Below are 15,013 nucleotides of genomic sequence, written 5' to 3'. Positions count from 1 at the left end.
AGCCATGTGTCACATTCAAGTTACCAACAGTGAGGCTGTCAGCCTTGGAAACGAAAATGCAGGAGATGGGATGGAAACCAGGTATGACAAAATCTACCTGGACAGAATTTTGGTTCCATACATGTATTATGGGGAACACTTTTGTGAGGGCAGCAAGTTTCAGAGGAAATAATGTGCTGTGGCTAAAACACTCAGATGAAAGGCTGTGTGTTTTCTGCTTTCTATTGGAAAATAAGATTTTTTTAAATGCTTTTAAAAGCAATTTTTAAAAGATGGCATCAGTTTATGGTCTCATTCATTATAACAGCTGACACTTTTCAAATATAAAATATTTGATAATTTAGATAAAGCAGCACTTTTTTTTTTTACTTTGAGTTTCTACCTATTTTTCTGAGTTGTTCTTGGTGTACTAACATTTTGATGAACTTATAATTTTCATTTTTTACTGTTCTTGAGAAATATTATGTTTCTGTAAACAGAAGAAAGTGCACTTAGCTTGTACAACTGTAAAGCACATTATTCCATAATAGAAACTGTATGCATTACATGTTTTTACATTTCATTCACATTTCAAAAGCAGTATTTGAGAACACCCAACTAACAATCATTTTTAGCTTTGTTGCAAAGTGCCCATTTTTTAATGCTATGTTTTCATGATCTAGGTGTTCCTGGGATAAACATTCCATGGGTTGTTAAGTAAATATGATTACTTTGCAGAATGTATTATTTTAAAGCACACAAAATTGAGAAAACACAAACTCTTCCTTTGGTGTGACTGGGAAGGGGACAGAGAAGTTGCTGACAGTTCGGAAAATCCGATCTCATGCTCTATCAGGTTCTAATCGTGTCTCGACTATGTAGTCTGTATTTACATTTAACAGAACTGCTTGTAAAATTATTAAGTATATTTCTACGTATGCTTTTCTGCTGAGGTGCAACACATGATTCCTTTGGAAAGGTGTTTGTACTATAATCACTGTTTTTAGTATTTCATTTCCTCTGCTTTCTGTGTCGCAGAAGATTTGTTTTTGAAAGGACATGCAACACAGTTTATGTTGGTTTCCTATAGAAAGCATTGAGGCATAGTGTTTGTAGTATTGCCTAGCAACATGTTTCCGTATGTGGAATGCTGGTTTAAGAGGGAGATTGTCAACTGTGCTTTTTTTTTTCCGGAAGGTGACAGTTGTCTTGTCTTCAAATACTTAGAGTTGGTGTAAAGGAAAATGGAAAGCTACGTAATCAAACACATCTTAGTTATTAGTAGGGTATATAGAAGAAAAAAATGCCTATTTAACAAAGCTTAAGGAGCATATATACGTTATGTGGGTGCTTTTTGTTTCAAAAAGCAGCCATTGCCAGGGGTTAGCACCTTGTTCTTGGGGTAGTACTGCTTAGCCAAAGCTTACATCTTGCATACATTCTTACAGCTGCATCACCTGGATGTGCAGTAACTCAGAATGCCATTCCTCTAACCGGAGAAGTTGCTAAAACTAAATAGACTTCATGCCTTTCCCTATTTTTAAGTTTATGAGAAACCGCATGCACAGAAAGTTAATGTAAGGTGGAGCCGGAGGAAGTTCAGTGTGGAGATTGGAATTTCTTAGTAGCTTTGGCTCGAGAACAGAATGTGGGAAAACAGGTTGTGATTCTTGTGATTTTTCTCTTTCTGTGGGTTATTTTGTCCTGTACTAGGAAGAAATTCGTACTCTTTCACAAGAGACCCTGTCATCTTCCCAAAACAGCGCACAGCACTGTGGTTAGGGCATTGATGTGAAACGAGAGGCAGTCAGACTAAGGTCTGGCTTGCCTTGATTGAAAGTTTTTGGACCTTAGAAACCTTCCTGAGGAAAGCTTTTCCATGTTGAACTGGCATTTCTGACTTTAAATAAACAAACAAACCAAAAAACACACTAGCTGTACACATGGCCAGCTGGTGTGCAAGGAAAATAGAAAATACAATACAAAACAATTTAAATATACATAGTCTTGTCTTTATACTCGTATCCAAAATGTGTAGTGTGTTGGTATGTGACATGATTTGCAGCTTAAACTTTGAGGTATGCTAACTAATCACATGTGTATAACGTGTAATTGGTGTTGGGTTTCTAGGGTAAAGGGTTACCTAAATGCTAAGATTGTATTTAAGTAATTATGTACTCAAAATCAATGACTTTGGCCAAATGACCCAACTCGAGTTGTCCAGCAATCAGCTGGAACCTTATTAAGAATACCTTGTGCTAAGGTTTGTGCCTGTGGCCTTTAAAGTACGTGGCATGCTGAGGCTTATGGTGGCAGGGACTGGGGAGTGTGCAGGAGTAATCCAGTGGTCATCTGTTGGTGAGGCAAGGCCTTCCTCGGGGAAAGAAGGCAAAACTCAGCCTGTCAATATGGTTTAAAATCAGTTTCCTGTAAAAATGTATCTTTCAAAATGTAAATTCAGTCGCACAGTTCATCTTTTATTTGTAGTGTATGTTTATTATGAAGAAGTTTGCATTCATAGCTATATTTGAGGTGTATTTCTGTAACGTGTCGTTACTTAATAACAAACTTCATCTTGAAGTGCAGTAAGTTTTCATGGGGTACCCGTGTGTTGACAGTGGGCCTTGCAGTAAGTGCATGGCCACTTGACAGATGTTACAAACATTTTATTATTTCATTTTTCAACTTTAGATTATAATATCCTTTGTCACTTACTGCAAAGGTAAGATTTTTGCATAGTAATGTACAGTGTTTGGTCTTATTAGGAAGCTGTTAATTATGCAAGTCTTCTACAATGATCAAGAATGTATTGATCTGTAAAACTGAGCACTTTACTTCCTAATAAACGTTTTATATAATCTATAAAGCAAACATTGTGCCATACACTTGGTTTGTTTATAACAGAACATTAGGAATCCTACAATTTATTTGTGTGTGTCGCTTCTATCTCATATCCTATTTTCAGATTACCTAATAACGTAAAAAGGGAGTACAGGGTGTAAATGAACAGAGAGGACTGGGCTGATCCTACTGCTTCATTGCCCAAACAGTACTTTTTTTTTTTTCTAATGCTTTGTTTCACATTTGTGTTTGTGCAAATACAGAGGTCTGTTTTCTGCTATTTGAGGTAGCAGCTCCAACTGCTAGTAACTCTGACCCTTTAACTTACACAGCAACTGTGAAGTAATTACTTGTCTACTCTCTTTCTCTATTCTCCTTTATTTTTTTCCCTTTGTTTCAGGGAAGCCTACAGTATCTGGAGGGTTGAATGGTCCTTGGAAATCCCAGGCTCGCATATAAGCCCCATAGTTCTGTCTGGGCAGCTATCTCACCATAATAATGAAAATTGAATGCTTAATGTAAATCCATCTCAGTCTTTAATGAAATGCATACATACTGAGTTTATTAAGTATATTAAGCCTTTAGTTAGTGTGCTATAAAAGGTACAGTGTGTGGAAAGTGGGAACCTTTTCTTATTTAATACTGAGTATATGCCAAGTGTTGCTGACTTTTGAAAATTTATTCAGGAAGTGCAGTTTGAGATGCATGTTTGGAATAAGAGCCACATAATTCTTCCATATCCCACAGGCATCACTTGGTTGCCTTGTGTATTCAAATACTCTTCTCCAGTAAATCTACACAAGGAAAAAAAAAGAGAAAAAAGTTAAAAAAAAGTTAAAGCTATGGTAAAATGTCCACAAGCAATTGTAACTTGTATATTTAGGCACCAATAGGGCTTTTTTGGTTCCCCACTTATATAGAACGTGCAGTGTGAGCGAAGAGAATAGCTATTGGGAGTGGAGTCACCCTTCTCCAGAGCCTGTTCCGCAAGTACTCCATCAGGACAAGGCTTATGCTGTTTGTGTCCCTGGCACCTCCTCATAGAACACCTCTGGCCCTGCTGCGGTCTGCAGGGCAGCGACGAGCCCCCCTTGGAAACACGAGTAATTGGTGGCAGGAAGACACATAAGCAGCACTGCTTTCAAGAGGGAAGGCAGAGCCTAACATTTCAGAGACACTTAAATTGCGACCGTCTCTTTTCCAAACTGAATTGCTGAAATTCTGACACTTGTGAACCGTTCTTCCCTTTCTGCACACAAACTGTATTAATTTAGAAGGACAGTTGTCTTCTGTTTTGCTAAAAACGTTTTTTAGTAGTAACTCGGATTATGCCCTCTTTTTACCTGAAAGATGCTGTAGGTGGCTAGAACTAAAAGTGGTAATTGCTAGCAAACAAGTGATGAAGCATTATTTACTAAAGCATGCTAAATAGAAGAAAACATTACTGCTATAGACTCCTTCGGAAAAAGTTTAGTTCATGCTAAAACTATGCTCTGCGTCTTCCAGAAAAGCTAGAACATTATATTTCAAAATAAAAATAAATAGTTTGCAAAACAAACCAGTCTCCTACAATGGAGAAATGCAGAAAGCTGTCGGAAACTTTTTTCTCTTTGTACAATCTTAACAAAAAAAAAAGCAACTTGTGTTCTGACTTATTTTCAGGAACGTAGGAGTGCATTAGAAGATTTCTGATTTCACAGTAAGTCTGTGTACCTCCTGTGCTGTAATGGTCCTCCCAGGTTTTAAGCACTGATCATGCAAAATAGGTACAGAAAGGCAGAGGGACAGCTTAATGGTTTGGCTGGTAGACTGACATGCAAGAGTTGTCTCTCTTTTATATGTGTCACCTCACCCTGACGCGTTAACGCACAAATTCAGCTGGTCCCAGCATGGTTCCAAGGACAGTTAGAAACATGCTAGTGCTTAAGCATCAGTACTGCTGAAGCAGCAGTGGGATCACAAGCGAGCTTTCCTCGGACTGGAGATTTCTGGCAGCTCTTCTGCTTTGCTTCTACTCCAAGGAATACCTGGGGAGACTGAAACGGCATCCCAGGAAGCAGAGAGCGGGCCTGAAGGCAGCAAACATGTGCCTTTTGTAACAGACCTGAATTTGAACTTGGCGGGAGCGCAGCTTTCCTGCAGCCAGGTGTTCAGATACTTTGGAGCAGGCCTACCAGCAGTGGGATGCTAGGAAGAGAGGAAGAAGTCTTTTGAGACTCGGTGAGTGTACTGCATTTGTGTGGCCCTCAAGAAATTATTAGTAATAAATGCAATACTTTGATTGCCAAAGGACTGATGGTGACAATTTGCATCAGCCATGGTTTTGCTGGTGACATTTTATTAAAAGTATAGACCAGTAAATTAATTAATTTGCAAAGCCTTGAAAGGAGTAAAAAATATTAGTAGGTGTTCACAGGGACTAAATGCTCATCGAAAGATTCACACAAAACAAATCAACAATATTAAACTTATAGAGCTAGAGTTTGTTTAACTGCTGTCTAGATTGAGACTTCTACTTTTGAAAAAAAACCCTTTCACTCAGAAGAGTTGAGCTTTGTTTTCAGGTACGTCGCAATTGAGATATTTTTAAATACTCTAAACAGTGCCTTGACTGCCAGAAGTGCTTGTGTGTGCCTGCACAGGCTGCTGCTTTTCACTGTTGTATGGAGAGTGGTATGATGAAAACTCTGAGAAACACTCAAAACAAAAAAACACTCTGCAGGCTAAACTTGCAATTTCCAGTTCATTTCAGCATCTGAGGTAAGCACGCTTTTGTACTGCTGTCAGCTTTCCCTGAGAGATGGACACTGCAGGACCAAGTTCCCTGACTCCCCAGTTACAGATGGCTATATGCTGAGAGATGCAGTTGTAAGAAACCTTAAGCTGCAGGAAGGCAGAGCTGGTGAGCTTTGGAGATGCTCAGCGTTGAGCATTGATCCATGAGCCACCAGTGACCACTGCTGCAGACCCAAAGGAACAGCTGAGTCCAGCAAGCCAGGGCTGGGGCTTCCTGGGCAGCATCCTCCCAGCTGGCAGCACCCAGCCTCTTCGCTCCCTCCCAACCATCTCCCAGCACAGGAGGAGAGACAGCTCCAGATCTGAAAAGCTCTTGGCTTAAGCAGTCTTTCCCAATATTATATCCCAATAATATATCTTTCCCAATATTACCTGTTTCATCATAATAACATTTATCAGGGACTGAAGTGGATTTACTGAGGCGTGACTTTAGAAACTTGAGCACAGATAATTTGCCTGAAATTTGTCACACTGCTCCCCCTTCTTCTAAACAGACAGCAAGTCCCATTGCAAGAACCTCCAGCTTCCATTCTGGAAAAATGATTACTTTGTTATTGCGACCCCCAGAAAGCAGGAAAGAAATCCTTGCATGGGTCACGCATTTCTCCTGGTAAGAAATTTCCATTTCTCTCAATGTTCTTACGATGTTAGAGCCGCTTGGGTTTCCTGGCTTAGTCATTTAAAACAATTAAGTGAGGAAACAGGTTTGACAAGGGTTTTAACTGTCTAACTGATTGTTAATTTATGGACAGCAAGCAATAAAAAGGAGACTCAGGCTAGGAGAGAAAAAGCATTTATGTTATGTTGAGGAGACTTTTTTCCTATTTTGATAGCAGTGAGATGAATGTACGCTCTATCTGACAGAAGAACTACTCATTAAAAAAAGGAGAGAAATATTTCGATTGAAAGAAGTTGTTGATGCCTATAAGAACCATAACCACACAGACACAGATTAATTCATAAATAGAAGTATGTTATATGGAAGATCCCGTGGAGCAACTCCAGGAGTCTTTGTTGCTGCTATTTGCATTATCAGACTGTACTCCCATCTCCTGTGCTATATTTTGTGTAAAAATACACAGAGTAAGTGCACTTTACTGAGTGTTCAAGGGACAGCAAGTTGATGTTTATGAAAATAGCATCTACAAACAGAAAACATGTAACTACAAATCCATAACAGAGATCGTGTGAAGAGGTTTGACTCGCCTTGGACTGATGCCAGCGCGTGTCCGCAATTTTCGTCATGTTACCCGAGGTGCCTGTCTGCAGTCCTACAGAGCAGGATAGCGTGTCCTAAGCGCTTGACTCTATGCCCACTAGGTCAATGGAAATATAATCAATGCCTTGCAAGGAGGCAGGTCGCTATATCGTAACACTGGGGAGTGAGGGAATAGTGCAGTGTTGTGTTCTTTGAAGAAGAAGGGTACCTAGAATGTTGGCAAGGCAGCTTTCTGGAGAATGAAATGGTCTGCTTAGACAGCAAGACTCAAACCCCTATGGAGGCAAAGATTATTTCTCTCAAAATATGAAGGAAATACACGTAGAGAAACATGATTTACTTATTTATTTTACCAGGTTAGGTTAGGCATTAGTGATTGGATTTCTGTAGCAGGAATGTAGTCAAAAACAGGGGCAAGAGCTGATAGAAAGTGTCTGGATCTATGAACACATTTTGACCTGCCTGTTCTTGGGTTCATGAGTGTATGAGTTAATCAGTATGTTTGATGACTTTTTACCCTCGTTTTGTGATTATTTCAATTCCACGTAATGTCTTGTATCTTTTTGGATAAGGATGGTTTTCAAGTAGAGCAGCACTTCGGAAGTTGCGCAGCCTTGGTGATGTGGTTGTGAAGTGCTTTCATCAAAGACCTACGTGTAAAATAACAGACTGCAGAGGCGGTAACTAGGCCTGAGCATCAAATAGTCGTCTTCTGCACAAGGCACCTTTGCCCTTTTGACATGCTCTTTTTCAAGTATTGTAGGCATCAGATTTGCAGTGTAGTAAATGTGACAGCATTGTCAAACATTGTTCCAAATAATATTGTAAACATGCTGCAAATTTCCAGGGGGTTGCACTGAATTGTTTTATAGTGTATGTTAGAACTTGTTTTTTCAAGTCATCTAATTATGTGTCATATGAGAAATATAGGGGAAGAAACTGAAAAATCTTTTAGCACTCACAGTCACAATGGCGAAGTAAATGTTTATCAGGAGATGAGCAACACTCACTGCACCAATTTGTCCAGTTGCCCTTGCTAGAGCCATCAAACTGGCTGTATAGGTGCTAGGATGAGAGTAATCAATGTAGTGAAGGTGGCTGCAACTTTGGTTTGAAACCTTTCAAATAAAAACATGAGTTGATCTTTCACCAGGACAGAGCTTTCTGGTTTGGCTGGAAGTGTTGCATGTTTTTGTTGTTGTTTACACTCAAAAAATTCTTTCTAATTGAAGCTTGTTGAGAGACAAGATAAAAATGGGAGGAGGACTGCTTCTGTGTAAGGAACAGGAATTAGAATAGTGTGTGGTTGCCCAAAACTCTTGGACGGATAAGTAAGGATTATATTGATGCATTTTACTTTTGAAGAATACTTGTCTATTGTGAAATAATTTATCTATGTGAAGATGATGCTTGGCAAAGTTCTACTGGGAATTAAATCAGCCAGTATCTTAGAGAAGAAATAAGTGGCCGCTCTGTAATATCCACATATATACTTATGTCTAGAATGCAAAAATAATCATGTGTTAGGGTCATATTTTAGTGGCAAAGTAAGTATACTATATACACAAGGACAGTGATTCTCGAAGAAAAAGAATCATTTGAATCTTAAAACCTTTTTAAAATTACAGTAATTATGTTAAAAACTTGTTAAAAGAACTGCTCAGGCTGATCCTACCTGGTAAGCATAAAAATTAATTTATATTCCCAGTACTGCTTAATAAATACATTGGGACTAAATCACCCTGGTTTGTTCAGTCTGTTAGTATGTCTCATACCATTTCCATGCCTCAAATTCTATCGTTGCTCTTGCAGTTTTTAAACTGTGTATTTGTTTTCAATCCTGCTTCTTTTAGCCATCTGTTGAGGCACTACATTGTCTTTTTACGATTTTTAATTTCCTTTGAAACCTTCTGTGGAATGCCTTGAAAATAAGTCATTTCAACTGCTTTTTCAAGCCAAGAAGTTTTTGATACAGAATCGGAGAATCACAGAAAAGTCTGGGTTGGAAGAGAGTCATGGTTAAGGAATTCTGAAGAACTGGACACAGATGATCTTCTTCTACAAGGGTGATTTGGACTTAATGTTTTAGACTCTAGGGAATATTGAAAAAAAGGTTTCATTGATCTGTCATTTTCAGAAACTGTGTAACTTCTGGATTAGATATCTGTGTGTTTCTATTATCTGACTCTTCCTCTTGTCTTCTGGCTTTTGACAGTAGTCTATACACTCTGTACTTCAAAATACTTGCCTGACAATACTAGTAGAGATTATTTGCTGCCCTTATGAATGAAGAGAACACTCGTACCAAGCAAGTCAGAAATGAGTAACTCACATGACATATGCAGGTATTTGGGGGAGAAATACTTTGCACTAGATCCCTGGTTTGCTGAGAAGGAACAAGGGTTAGTAAAAACATAAACCCCTTACTATTTAGCAGTGCTATGCTATTAGCAAATAGAGCACTCAAGGAACGAGGAATTACTTTCAGTTACTGGCACTGAAAATGAAAAACCTGACTTTCTGTACTAAAAGCAATAAAATGTAAAAGCAGTAGCTTGTAGGATTAGCGTTATCATAAAGCTTCCTTCAAACTAACCAATTCAAATGAATTATAGTACCTCTTTAGAAAGTAACAACCTTCAGCTTGTGATTTATTTTTAATTTTTTTAAAGTAATTCAGAGGGAAGATTTAAAAGAAAAGTCTTCAACCAGACGGAATAATTTCACATAAACCTAAACATAAGTAAGTCTTTTAAAGTTTCCTAGAGTCCAGATTAAATCACTGTTAAAGGTAAGCAAACTGAAACAAGAATTTTCATACGCAAAAACACATTTTCAATTGAGTTAGTGATATAATCAGAATGATTAAATTCTGTGCATCATAATTGTTTAAGACTAAGTTCAAATGACAAAAATCTCAGGAAAACAATGGTATCAGGCAGTTCTGTCATTTTTAAGCCCAAGCAATGCGTAAGTCTTAACACTATAAAACACTTGATCCATGGTACCCTATCGCTAAGATCCTGCCGAAAGGAGCAAATGTCAGGGATAATTCAGCTCCTAAGCCAATTGCAGTGGAAAGCAGGGATCATATCAAGACCAATTTGGAGCAGATTAATGAAAAAAAGGCTTAATGAGCCGTGTACCTCTCAAAGAATGCTTGTAAAATCCATCCCTAATGAGGGTGGGGAGATAGAAACGATTGTGAGAAACAAGTCAGGACCATTAACCTTGGGGTATTACGAGATCCTTGAGAGTCTAATTCTTGTCACAAGGTCAAGCTTTTACAAAGCAATTATTAAGGATCTCCATAGTATCAACATACAGACACACACACATACTCAAAGACTTTTAACCTCAGGGATTCTGGCCTCATTTCCCTTCTCCTACTAATCACTTTTTTTCCCTGCTTTCCTTGTTCATAAAGGTACATGTTGTAGTAACTAAACAGATGATGTATCTCGTTGCTTGTGCAAGCAATCTAATTGTACTCATCAGTGCCCAAACAAAAGGGGAGAACCAAGGTTTTATTTATTATTTCTCATCTGCCTCTCAGGTTGATTTGTGTGCCTCTCCGTTGAAATGAAGAAAGGAAGGAAAATTCTCATCTCTCTGCCATTGTGGGCTCTCAAATGAGCACAGGCTGGCTTTAGCACCCACTGCCAATTTGAATTTTTCCAAAGTACAAGAAAATAGTCTGCCATGAGTGATCAACTTCAAGCAATTTATTAGTCCTATCTGCTTCTGATCCAGATATATATGGAAATTAGAGTGCTGGATAAAAAGAGAAAAATATAATCTTAATTTAAAGCCTATAAATGAAAGTCTGATATGACTACTACTGTAATTTCTGCTTATGTAACTAAGGTATAGAATTTTATAAATCTCACGACAGAGTTGCAGCTCAGCTAACAGTTTGGCTACATCGTGCTGCTGTCAGTTCGTTAGTGTGGGGGCATTCTCGTTAAAATCACTGGAAGCAAATAAGCTAAAAAGTAACTCACTTAGAAGCAGCAGAGTGTCATTTGATTGAGATGAACAGGAATTCTTCCTAGGCAACAACTCTGGGATTTGCTCTGGTCACATGGGCCGCTTCAATGGAAATGAAGTCATACAGGCAGTATGTTAATACAGTGTAAAGTATTGGACGGTGTGGGAAGAAACATTCGTTTCACGTAAATACATTCTTATAGATGGCCAACTGCTAAAATGAGTAGTATAAAGCAAGAAAAGTTTAGGAGTTTCTTGGTAAATACTATCTGTGCAATACTGCGTCAAAGCCTGTTCAAAATGTGAGTAGTTTAACTTAATTTCATTATTTCCTTTCTCAGAAGCCGCTGTTGCATACCGAAATTTATTTTACTTTCGGATTGGAGCACAGTCTGTATGATCACATTTATAACTCTTTAAATGTCGAAAAGCTAAGGACCAGCTACAACTACCTTGGCTGTAGAGTTCTACAGTTCTAAATCTGGGCTTATGGATTTTTATTTTTATTTTTTCTCTCCAAAGGCAGCTTCTCTGATTCCACTTTAATTTCTGTGTAGTTTGAGGACCTGGAGTACTTTTTCTGCCGATTTCTTTGCAACAACCACATCACTGTTACCTTCTCATTGCTTCCTTCCACTTTAAAAGGAAAAACGGGTAAGTAAACTAAAGGTACAGAACACTTTCTGCTGATTTTTGTACCCTGAAGTTTTCATTTTCCCCAGCAGCACTACATTTTACCATCAAAGCAATACAATAATTAGTGATTAGGTCAGCAAGAATCCTGAATTCATATGTATTGAAATGTGAAGTTTAGAACGTACTGTGAGCTGTCCAAAAGCTTAGATCCTTTCATTTATGTGTAAGTAGCATCCCAGTTCTGAATGTTCTGGAAAGATAAAATCTGAATTGAAATCAAAGATCAATCAAATCCGTAAATACAAAACAACAGCTGAAAGAGTTAAACAGATTTATATTTTATGATCAGAATCTTACCACCAAGAATGATGGGGCATTCTCGGAGGTCCATGTTTCAGCATAGAACCACAAATTCTAACTAATTCCATTCTCGAGAAAAGAGTCAGGATGGAAGATGGCACTCCTGAAAGCTCTGTTATCTTTCTTGATTGGCATCTCGGTAGCATTCTGCACAAAGGAAGGAATCAAAGAAAAAATTTTACTGGGGCAATTCCATGAGACAGAGGCTTAAATGAGGCAAGAATAAGGAATTCATTAAGCCGTTTTACCTTCTCTCTATGCCTCAGCAGTTTGTGATCATTGCAACTACCAAGAAAGCTGCACAGGTAAGAAACGAAGTGTTTTTCAGTAATACAGCATGTATTTCTCTTTGATATCGTCTCTAAAGATGTTGGACATAGTTGACAGGATGAACACAGCTTTCAAAAATTTAACAAAGGACTTCTTATGTTCAGGATGTGAAGAAGTTCTCCTGAGTCCTTTAGGAGGTGAAAATACAGGATTATGCTACAGTCTTAGCAGCTCTGAGCCAAGCTTAATTGTATCCACAAGTAGTCATGGATGCAAGCTGTGAAATACAAGCTTGAATATCTGCTTCAGTTTAATTCTTTTAATAATGACTGACTCAATTCTTGAATTAGTCATCGTGTTTTAATATATTGAAATAGTGTGCAGTTTTTCAGTGGAATACTGGAATGGTAAGGTGAATTTTTTTTCAATTTTTTTTAATAAAAATGTTGGGGTTTTGAAAAGAATACAAATATAAAATGTTAAAAATTTCAGATCTCAAATGCATTTTTTTTCTTTTTTCATGAGCAAAACAGAAGCTGACATGCTGGAAGGTATTAAACACTTGTAAACATAGAGGAGAGGAGGAGTAATCTTCAAAAAGAATTCTGTAGCAGGTCTCATCACTTTATGCATGATACTTGCCTGCTGTGACAGTTTGTTTACAGCTATATATATAAATCTTACACAGATTTTTAGAAGCATCCTCTAAATTTGCATTAAAACTAATCTAGCATCAACAATTTTAAACAAAATACTGATTATTATAACTCTATTGAAAGTAGATTACTATTTTGTATATAACGTTATTGTTGCTTATCCTCAAGTTGTGAAATGTTCTTTTGTCATAAAGGAACCATCTTGTTATATCGGAAGGACTGACACATGTACGTTTTTCAGTGCCACAGCAGTTGAGTCTTCAGTAGTAATACCCAGAAAAAAATCAGGATTGTTGTATGGCTCACATTCATTAACCTGCAAAAAACTGAAACAATGCTGGGCATCAGAGATGACCAAGGTAAGATTAAATAAAAGGGTGCAGAATGCTCTACGACTAATGCTATGAAAAGTCTTAAAAGAGCAGTAACACAGGTACTATTGATAACAAATAAAAAAGCCCTGGCACTGCCAGAAATAGCAAAGAGTCAAAGTATTCAGGTCAGGATTGGACCTAAAGTTCATAAATAGTTTCAGCATGTTGGTTCATTCCATTAGAAAGATGGAAAGTTAGAAAGATGACAGTTCAGTCATTACCAAGTGCAGATATGAACAGAGATGACACGCTCCCCACGTATTTCAAAAAATAACATTGAAATAGGCCCTTGACTCAGAAACTACAAATACAATGAACAATATACCTGTATATATCTGTTCCCAATAGCTGCAACTCCATTGGGTGCTTTGGCTGTTAGTTCTAACTTGGGTCCTACTAAACCTTGAAGACGGAGGCAGGACATACTGACTACAAAGCTCTATTCACCTTTCCTACCCCAGGAATCAGTGAGCGAGTACCAGAACATTTAGGTAAATTGTATTCCTTCAAACCATTTCCTAATAGAGCTGGAGTATCTGAAATAAAGTAACAAGAAGTATGTTGTCATTTAAATCCAGAGTACTGTCATGTTTTAATGAAAGCAGCGACTCCTCATAAGCTGTATGGGAAGCTCTCGTCTTGGGGACAGGGATTTTACACCACGGTGTAACATCTCAGACCTTACCATGGGATGGAGCTACAGCTCATTTAAGTAGTGTTGATCTTGTATAACCAAATAGGCTCTAACGAAAATTTAATTTTATGCTTTTTTCTTTACAAACACAATCAACGTAGTGCAAGGTGAAAGGTTTAAATTTGTTTTAGTCAGTGCCTGTCACTGTGACCAGAACTCCCAGTTGTCGAAAGCTCACCAATCTATCTAAGTACTATAAAGCATTATGAGTGGGGACATGGTATACCTGGTCTGCTATCAAACACTCTGAATATGGAACAGTGAGGCGGATGAATGGAAAAGATGATTCTCCTCCCTTGCTTTGACATCCTGAATGTAAAAGAAAAAACAGAACTAGCATTCAACTTGTGCATTTATCCTTCCCCCCCTCCCTTCTGTCAGAAATTGTGCTGTGAGTAACTAATAATGTGCATGCGTGCAAATCTGAGTAGTGTGAAACATGTCAGTATAAATCCTGATGACCTTTTCCATGTTTGAATAACTTTTATGAAATATATTGCCATAGATTTTAAATGCTTATGTAAAATCTCAGCAAAAGACTAGGTTAGAATTTAGTGCTTACATGCTATTTCTTGAGGATAAATTCTTCTCCTGGCAAGTAACTAAATAAAATTTGATCCTGTTGATGATTCGATTGCTAAAATAACATTATAAATATTGCTCCAAGAAAAACTTGCAGAGAATACTGCCTAGTCTCAGGTTGTTTTCCTTTCCAGAAGTAAAAAATCACATATATTATTTACAAAATACAATGATGCAAACAAAGCAGGTAAAAATAGAGATTGGGTAAATCCTAAAAACAAAGCAGAAGGAAAGCTGGATAGGGTTGCATCTCACAGAACAAGGTAATACTATGACTCTTCTCCCAAATCTTAAACAGAAAAGACACTTTGAAGAAAAAGCAAATAAGCAACAACTTCAAGATATATCTAACCCAATGAGGCTGTCCGAAAGGATGTGTTATTTAAGCCTTATCCAAATCCTTTCCGTGGAATTATGGGATAGAAGATAGGACAACAATTCCATGTACATATATCAATATATGGAAATATATTCAATATAGATTTGTATATTGATACCGATATATGGAAACTAGTACACAGAGGTTTTATCAGAGTGAGCTTGATACCTGACATCTTGGTGCAAGTCTGCATGGAATGACTTAGTTCCAAACTTTTAATGCAGAATATATCCCTTA

The sequence above is a fragment of the Tauraco erythrolophus genome, chromosome 5 (assembly GCF_009769465.1).
Source record: "Tauraco erythrolophus isolate bTauEry1 chromosome 5, bTauEry1.pri, whole genome shotgun sequence".
NCBI classification, from domain to species: Eukaryota; Metazoa; Chordata; class Aves; order Musophagiformes; family Musophagidae; genus Tauraco; species Tauraco erythrolophus.
Note: the sequence above shows the minus strand (reverse complement) of the source record.